This window comes from Rhinoraja longicauda, chromosome 30 (genome assembly GCF_053455715.1).
Source record: "Rhinoraja longicauda isolate Sanriku21f chromosome 30, sRhiLon1.1, whole genome shotgun sequence".
Taxonomy (NCBI): Eukaryota; Metazoa; Chordata; class Chondrichthyes; order Rajiformes; family Arhynchobatidae; genus Rhinoraja; species Rhinoraja longicauda.
The window spans coordinates 25,814,186-25,822,353 of NC_135982.1; positions in this window are offsets into that span (position 1 = coordinate 25,814,186).

Here is an 8,168-nt window from a genome sequence, read left to right on the forward strand (position 1 = left end):
TTCTCTACAATTGTGTTTTTTTAATTATTTACTGGTAAATCTCTAAAAGGTACAGGCTCTGTTCCAGGTTTGTACGAGGAATGGTTCTGCTAACTGGATCCCCAGTGTAACTCCGCCAGTGAGACTCTAGTTTACGGTTCTGGTCATTGGTGCAGGTTCCGTTTCATATTACAGCACAGAATGAGGCCGTTCAGTCCATCGGATCCATGCCAGCTCCCCAGCAGAGCAACTCCATTGGTTGCTTGACCATTCGTTGTCCTGCGCCTTGTGCCCATCACCCCCCCCCCTTTGTTAATCATTGCCAGACCACATGGAGGAGATACATTTGGTGAAAGAGACAATGTGCAAACTCCACATGGTGGTCAGGATTGAACCCAGGTCCATGGTGCTGTGAGGCAGAAGCCCCATGCCAACCACTAACCAGGTATGCCTTTTAACTCAGAATGGATTTGCAGGGAATGGAGAGACATGGATCAGGTTCAGCCAGAGGAGGTTAGTTTAACTTAGCATCATGTTGGGCACGGACATTGTGGGCTGAAGGGCCTGTTCCCGTGCTGTACTGTTCTATGTTCTATGACTGCCAATGGGACTGTGCTTGTGATATATTGACCATTTCCATCTTGTTCACAAATTTCTTTGAGTCACCCTTGTGGGTAGAATTCTGACACATCAATGGGGGGAAAAAAGTCTGATCTTTACACAAGTTAACATTGAAATTACTTCTTTAATTGTTACGTTTCCGCTGGCAAGCTTCACATCCACCGTGTTGTTAAGCATTTTAGTGCCTCCATCCAACTGCACGCCCGTACACATTTCACACACATTTCGACAGGATAACACTACTGCAGAGTCAATGATGAACATACATTGTGACAGCTTGCACCCCTCGCTTCCCATCCCCATCGGAGTCCAGGGACCCAACAAAGGTACCGAGCAGTTGCAACTGGCTTTCCAGAGATAGATGGCCTCTACTCATGTTCCTACAAAGATGTGACCGGTTCTACACTATTATTCTCCTGTTCGGATGGACTGGACTGCTCGATTCTGCCAACTGCCCTCAAGAGTCCTGCCTTCTGCACCAGGTACAAACTCCAAGCCCCTGGTAACTCAATCTTCTGTGGGACAGCAATGATCCAGGAGCAACTGGGTCAGTGCAAACCGGAGCCATGCTTCTGGTTCAAGGGAGGTGGCAGGGGAGGAGAAGAAGGAAGGGAGGAGGGAAGGGAAGGAGCGAGGGAGGGAAGGGAGGAAGAGAGGGTGGGAGAGAGAGAGGGAAGGACAGAGGGAGGGAGAAAGTGAGGGAGGGAGAGAAGGAAAGAGGGAGGGATGGAGGGAAGGAGAGAGGGAGGGAAGGAAGTAAGGAAGGAGGGAAGGAAGGAATTTGGGGCTAAAGGGCTGTGTGGAGCCTATTCCCACATTGGGTAAAATGGAGGTGGCAGGAAGGTTAAGGGAGGAGCCATGACAGAAATAGGCAATTTAACAGCCGTCACTTTAACTACACAAAAAATTACAAATTTATAAAACTTCCTGTTGCAATATTAAACTTGAATAAAAGGAGAAGCCATGGGAATTTATATTTTTAATGAGGGGTTGTACAGAGTACTGTAGACTATTGTAAAATTGGAATTTTACACTTGTCCTTGGATAACATCCCAGATTTATACAGTTCTAAATCCCTCCAATGCACAGGGTCCATGGTGTGAGTTTGGCCTTGAATCCCTCACCTGGTTACGGTTGGGTGGTTTTACTGCTACTGACCGCAACCACTTCAGATCTAAACCTTTCCATTTCCAAATAATAATAATTAACGAGAAAAGATTTCTTGTGCCTGTCTTACAAACGCGTTCAGGCATTTAAGGTCTAAACCTACAGAGTGTAGACAACGGAGATGGACACAAAAATGCTGGAGTAACTCCACGGGTCAGGCAGCATCTCTGGAGAGAAGGAATGGGTGACGTTTTGGGAGTCAGGGGAGAGGGAAACTAGAGATAGAGAAGGTACATAGAACGAATGAATGGATGAAATGAATTCAAAAAGCAACGAAGATAAAAGAAAGGTCGAGCCCACAATGGTCCATTGTTGGTTGCGGGGAAGGTGATAGCGAGCGATACAAACAATGAAACTCAGCGGAACGACAGTGAAACTAGTACGACCACTAGGGTAGTCGTAATCCGCTGACTCTCTGTCTGCAGAAGGATCTCGACCCGAAACGTCACCTATTCCTCTCTCCAGAGATGCTGCCTGTCCTGCTGAGTTACTCCGGCATTTTGTGTCCATCTTCGGTGTAAACCAGCATCTGTGGTTCCTTTCTACACAAGAGTGTAGATAGTGTCTAGCTCCGCCAACTGTGACATTGGCTGTAGTTGCACAGTGGTCCCTGGGCTAACACTTGCTGGCTGGGTTGCAATTACTTGGGCCGACTGCATAATCTTCCACAAACTGTGGGCCTTTAACATTTCTGAAAGAGACAGTAGTCCCAATAGTTTATCAAAGTGCACCAGATCTGGCTTTCCGTTATGGATGGATGGATGGATGGATGGATGGATGGATGGATGGATGGATGGATGGGTGGGTGGGTGGGTGGATGGATGGATGGATGGATGGATGGATGGATGGATGGATGGATGGATGGATGGATGGATGGATGGATGGATGGATGGATGGATGGATGGATGGATGGATGGATGGATGGATGGATGGATGGATGGATGGATGGATGGATGGATGGATGGATGGATGGATGGATGGATGGATGGATGGATGGATGGATGGATGGATGGATGGATGGATGGATGGATGGATGGATGGATGGATGGATGGATGGATGGATGGATGGATGGATGGATGGATGGATGGATGGGGGGAGTTCTGTGGTGGACAGGCAGGGAAGAGGGGAGATGAGAACCGATAGCAATGTGAATGAGAAGATCGGCAAAAAAGTTAAAACCAGATCACCGTCGAGTCATTTTGAAGCACCTCTTGATATAATTACTCAAAATAAGAAAAAAAGATTACAGAGAAGCAACTGCTTTTGAGGTGTAACCCTGGGTATTTACAGAATGTACAGGTCACGCTGTCTTATAGTCAGCAGCAGTGGTTTCGATCCGGTTTTGTTAAAAGGATTGGGAGCCTCACTCAGAAGGCTCCGTCTCGTGAGTGCCAGCTCGGGGCAGTCAGGGGGCTACAGGTGCCGGGGACTCGGATGTCCATTGTGATACAGTTTCTGTTTGATGTGCACCATATTCCCCGCCGATTCTTCGTACTGCCGGTGGGAGCGTCTCCGGAAATCTTTCAGGTTGCACAACCTCGGGATCCACGACCAGGAATCGTCTGGAAGAACGAGAGAGAGAGAGAGAGAGAGAGACAGAGAGGAAGAGAGAGAGGGGGAGAGAGGAAGAGAGAGGGAGAGAGAGAGAGGGAGCGAGAGAGAGAGAGGGGAGAGAGAGAGGGAGAGAGAAAAAGAGAGGGTGAGAGGGGGGAGAGAGAGGAAGAGAGGGAGAGGGAGGGAGAGAAAGAGAGAGGGAGAAAAGGGGAGTGGGATAAGGCTTATGATTTACACCCAGGGTCGGAGGCTTCATTAAGCAGAGGACATGGGTTTTGGGTTTTGGGGGAGAGATTTAATAGGAACTTGAGGGGGGCGACTTTTTCATACAAAGCTATGGTCTCACCTTTTCATAAAAGGTTGGAATAGGGAAGGAACTGCCATAGGGAGGAGGTAGTTGAGGGAGATACAATAACAATATTGAAAAGGCATTTGTTCCAGTACATGGATAGGAAAGGTTTAGAGGGATATGGGCCAAATGTGGGAAAATGGGATTGGGTCAGATCAGTCTGAAGAAGGGTCCTGACCCGAAATGTCACCTATCCATGTTCTGCAGAGACGCTGCCTGACCCACTGAGTTACTCCAGCACTTTGTGTCTTTTTTGTAAACCAGCATCTGCAGTTCCTTGCTTCTACATGGGACTAGCTTGGATGGGCATCTTGGTTGGCATGGGCAAGTTGGGCTGAAGGGCCTATTTCTGTGCTTGGGTGAAATAACCCAAGGCAATGGTTTAACACCACATCCAAACAATGTTACCTCTAAGTGCTTTCAGCTCTGTCCCACAGTATCAGCCTCGAGCTCAACGCCCAAAACACTGGCGCCAGTGTGGAATCAACAATGATTTGACTCAGGCACATAGAGTCATACAGCACGGAAACAGGCCCTTCGAACCAACCTGCCCCTGCCGATCAACATGCCCCATCTACACTAGCCCCATTTGGCCCATGTTCTATACCTGTCCTGTCCATGTACCTATCCAAGCGTTGTTATAGTAGCTGCCTCAATAACCTCCTCTGGCAGCTCGTTTTATATACCCACCACCATCTGTGTGAAAACGTTAACCCTCATCTTCCTATTAAAGGTTTCCCCCGTCACCTTAAACCAAAGTCCTCTGGTTCTTGATTCCCCTATTCTGGGTAACAGACTCTGTGCATTCACCCTATGTATTCTTCTCTTATACTCCTCTGTAAGATCACCCTTCATCCTCCTGCGCTCCAAGGAATATAGTCCTATCCTTCCCATCCTTTTTCTGCAGCTCAGGCCCTCGTCCAAGCAACATCCTCATAAATCTTCTTTCCAACTTAACATCCTTCCTTCAGCAGGGTGACCAAAACTCACCACATTATCCCTGTAATGTCTTGCACTATAACACAGCATCCCAATGCCTTTACTCAATAAGTCAACGGCTGAAGGCCAATATACCCAAAGCTTTCTTGAGCACCCTGTCTACCTGTGACACTATTTCCAAGGAACTGTGTGCCTACACTCCTAGATCCCTCTTCTCTACAACATTCTCCGGGGCCTGGCTATTCATTGTGAAGGCCCTGCTGCCATTGTCTTCCAAATTTCCAACGCCCCACACTTTTCTGCAATAGACTCTGTTCACCATTCCTCAGTCCACTTGGACAACTGCTCACGGCCCTGATGCAATTTTTGACATCCATCTTCACTATCTATGACACCATCCACTTTAGTGTCATCTGCAAACTTACTAATCATGCCTTCTACAGTATGTTCTCATCAAATCGTTGATATGACCCGTAAACAGCAGAGGGAGACCACCGATCCCTGAGGCACACCACTAGTCACAGGCATCCAGTCCGAAAAGCAACCTTCCACCATCACCCTCTGTCTCCTTCCATGAAGCCAATTCTCCATCCAGTCGGCTAGCTCTCTCAATGGGTCCCATGCGATCTAACCTTCCAGAGTAGCCTAGCATGTGGAACCTTATCAAAGGCCTTGCTGAGGTCATATAGACAACATCTACAGCTTTGCCCTCATCAACCTTCTTGGATGCTGAATCAAAAAATTCAATCAGATTTGTGAGACACAACCACCCACGTCTTCCAGCACCTCACCCGTGTCTAATGATGTTCATACATCTCGACCAGGACACCTGCAATTTCTTCTCTAGCTTCCCACAGTGTCCTCAGATATATCTGATCAGGCCTGGGGGATTTGTCTACCGGCATTCACCTTCGGACTTTCAGCACCTCAACCATCATGCGGACTGACCTTGAAACATCTCCATTAACTGTCCCAATTTCCCCAGACTTGAAACTATTGACCAGCGAGCCCAACATCTGTAGTAGGCCTGTTACTGGAAGGTATTTTGAGGGATAAGATCTATTGCATTTGGATAGACAGTGACTGATTAGGGATAGTCAGCATGGTATTGTACAAGGGTGATCATGTCTGATCAATCTGAATCCTTTTCCACAGTAAAACAAAGGAGAAAAACTCATCGAGGAACCTGCCCGTCCCCTGCGGCTCCACGCAGAGACGACCCCTTTGGTCTCCAGTATCACAAAATGCTGGAGTAACTCAGCGGGTCAGGCAGCATCTCTGGAGAGAAGGAATGGTACCCTAAATGAATGGTACCTACTGGGTGCTGGCTGAGACAGGGGTTCAGACAGGTTTAAGAGGCATGTGGGTACAATGGTGTGGCATTAATGGTGGACGATTCACCACAAAGCTGGAAGCAAACTGAATCCAAAAGCTGTAAATATCACTCCCCATCGGGCAATGGTTAAAGTGGGAACATGTTCCTTTTCCAGAAAGGTAGACACAAAATGTTGGAGTAACTCAGCGGATCAGGCAGCATCTCGGGAGGGAAGGAATGGGTGACGTTTGGGTCGAGCGAGACCCTTCTTCAGACTTTTTCCTTCTCTCCAGAGATGCAGCCTGACCCGCTGAGTTACTCCAGCATTTTGTGTCTACCTTCGATTTAAACCAGCATCTGCAGTTTTTTCCCTATTCCTTTTCCAGACATTTGATGTTCCTAATTTTAGTGTTATAGAGTGGAAACAGCCCCTTTGGCCCAACTTGCCCACACCGGATAACATGTCCCATCTACACTAGTCCCACCTGCCTGTGTATGGCCCATATCCCTCCAAACATGTCCTACCCATGTACCTGTCTAAATGTTTCTTAAACATTGCGATAGTACCAGCCTCAACTACCTCCTCCGGCAGCTCGTTCCTTACACCCACCACCCTTTGTGTGGAAAAAGTTGCCCCTCAGGTTCCTATTAAATCTTTCCCCCCTCACCTTAAACCTATGAGGCTTGGTTCTCAATTCCCCAACTCTGGGTTTTGTTTTAAAAGAAAAATGCTGCAAATCTGAAGTGCTGAAGAATACTCACTAGGCCAGGCAGCATCTGTACAGAGACAGAGTTCATATTTCAGTCAATTACTTTGCATCAGAATGGCACTAACCATTGGGAAAGGATACAGGCTTATAACGTCAAGCTTAGAGGATATATAGGGATAAGAGGACACACAGTGAAACACTACCACTGCCCGGCACAGTGACGCAGCAGGTAGAGCTGCTGCCTCACAGCGTCTGAGACCCAACTACACAAAGACATTACACAAAATGCTGGAGTAACTCAACGGGACAGGCAGCATCTCTGGTTAGAAGGAATGGGTGACGTTTCAGGTCGAGACTGAAGAAGGGTCTCGACCCAAAAAGGCACCCAGTCCTTCTATCCAGAGACGCTGCCTGTCCCACTGAGTAACTACAGCATTTTGTGTCCATCTTCAGTGTAAACCAGCAGCTGCAGTTCCTTCCGGCAAATCCCCAAAACGTGTGTGTTTGTAGATTGATTGGCCTCTGTCAATTGCTCCCAGTCTGTGGGGAGTGGATGCGAGATTGGGATAACATGGAACTAGTGTGAATTGGTGATCGATGGTCGGTGTGGACTCGGTGGGCCTGTTTTCATGCTGTATCTCCAAAAACTAATAAAGATGCAACGTTTAAGAAACAGATAGACAGGTAGATGCATAGGTCAGGTTTAGTGGGATATGGACCAAATGCAGCCAGGTGGGACAAGTGTAGATTGGACATGTTGGGGGATGTGGGCAAGTTGGGCCGAAGGGCCTGTTTCCAGGCTGTAAGTGTCTATGACTCTATATCCCAGCCACACACAAAGTGCTGGTGTAACAGCATGTCAGGCAGCGTCTGATGACTCGTCCCAGACCAATGAAGACGAGGTGGGGGAAGAGCGGACACGAGCTCCCATTGCCCACTAAAGCCCAAAACCTCTAACCAACGTAGACAGACACAAAAAGCTGGAGTAACTCAGCGGGTCAGACAGCAGCTCTGGAATGAAGGAATAGGTGACATTTCGGGTCGAGACCTTTCTTCAGACTGAGTCAGAGGAAAGGGAAACGAGAGATATTGATGGTGATGTATAGAGATGTAGAACAAATGAATGAAAGATATGCAAAAAAGTAACAATGATAAAGGAAACAGGCCCTTGTTAGCTGTGGACTAGGTGAAAACGAGTTACAGACAATGAGACTCAACAAGACGGCTTGTAACCATCATATCTCAGCCTCTGGTCCCTTGGTCAGTGGTGATGGGGCAGGTAGGTAGATCTTCTATGAAGTCAATGGGGGGAGTTGTGTAAGAAGGAACTGCAGATGCTGGTTTAAACTGAAGATAGACACAAAATGCTGGAGTAACTCAGCGGGACAGGCAGCATCTCTGGAAAGAAGGAATGGGTGACGTTTTGGGTCGAGACCCTTCTTCAAAAACGTCACCCATTCCTTCTCTCCAGAGATTCTGCCTGTCCCGCTGAGTTACTCCAGCTTTTTGTGTCCATCAATGGGAGGAGTTGGC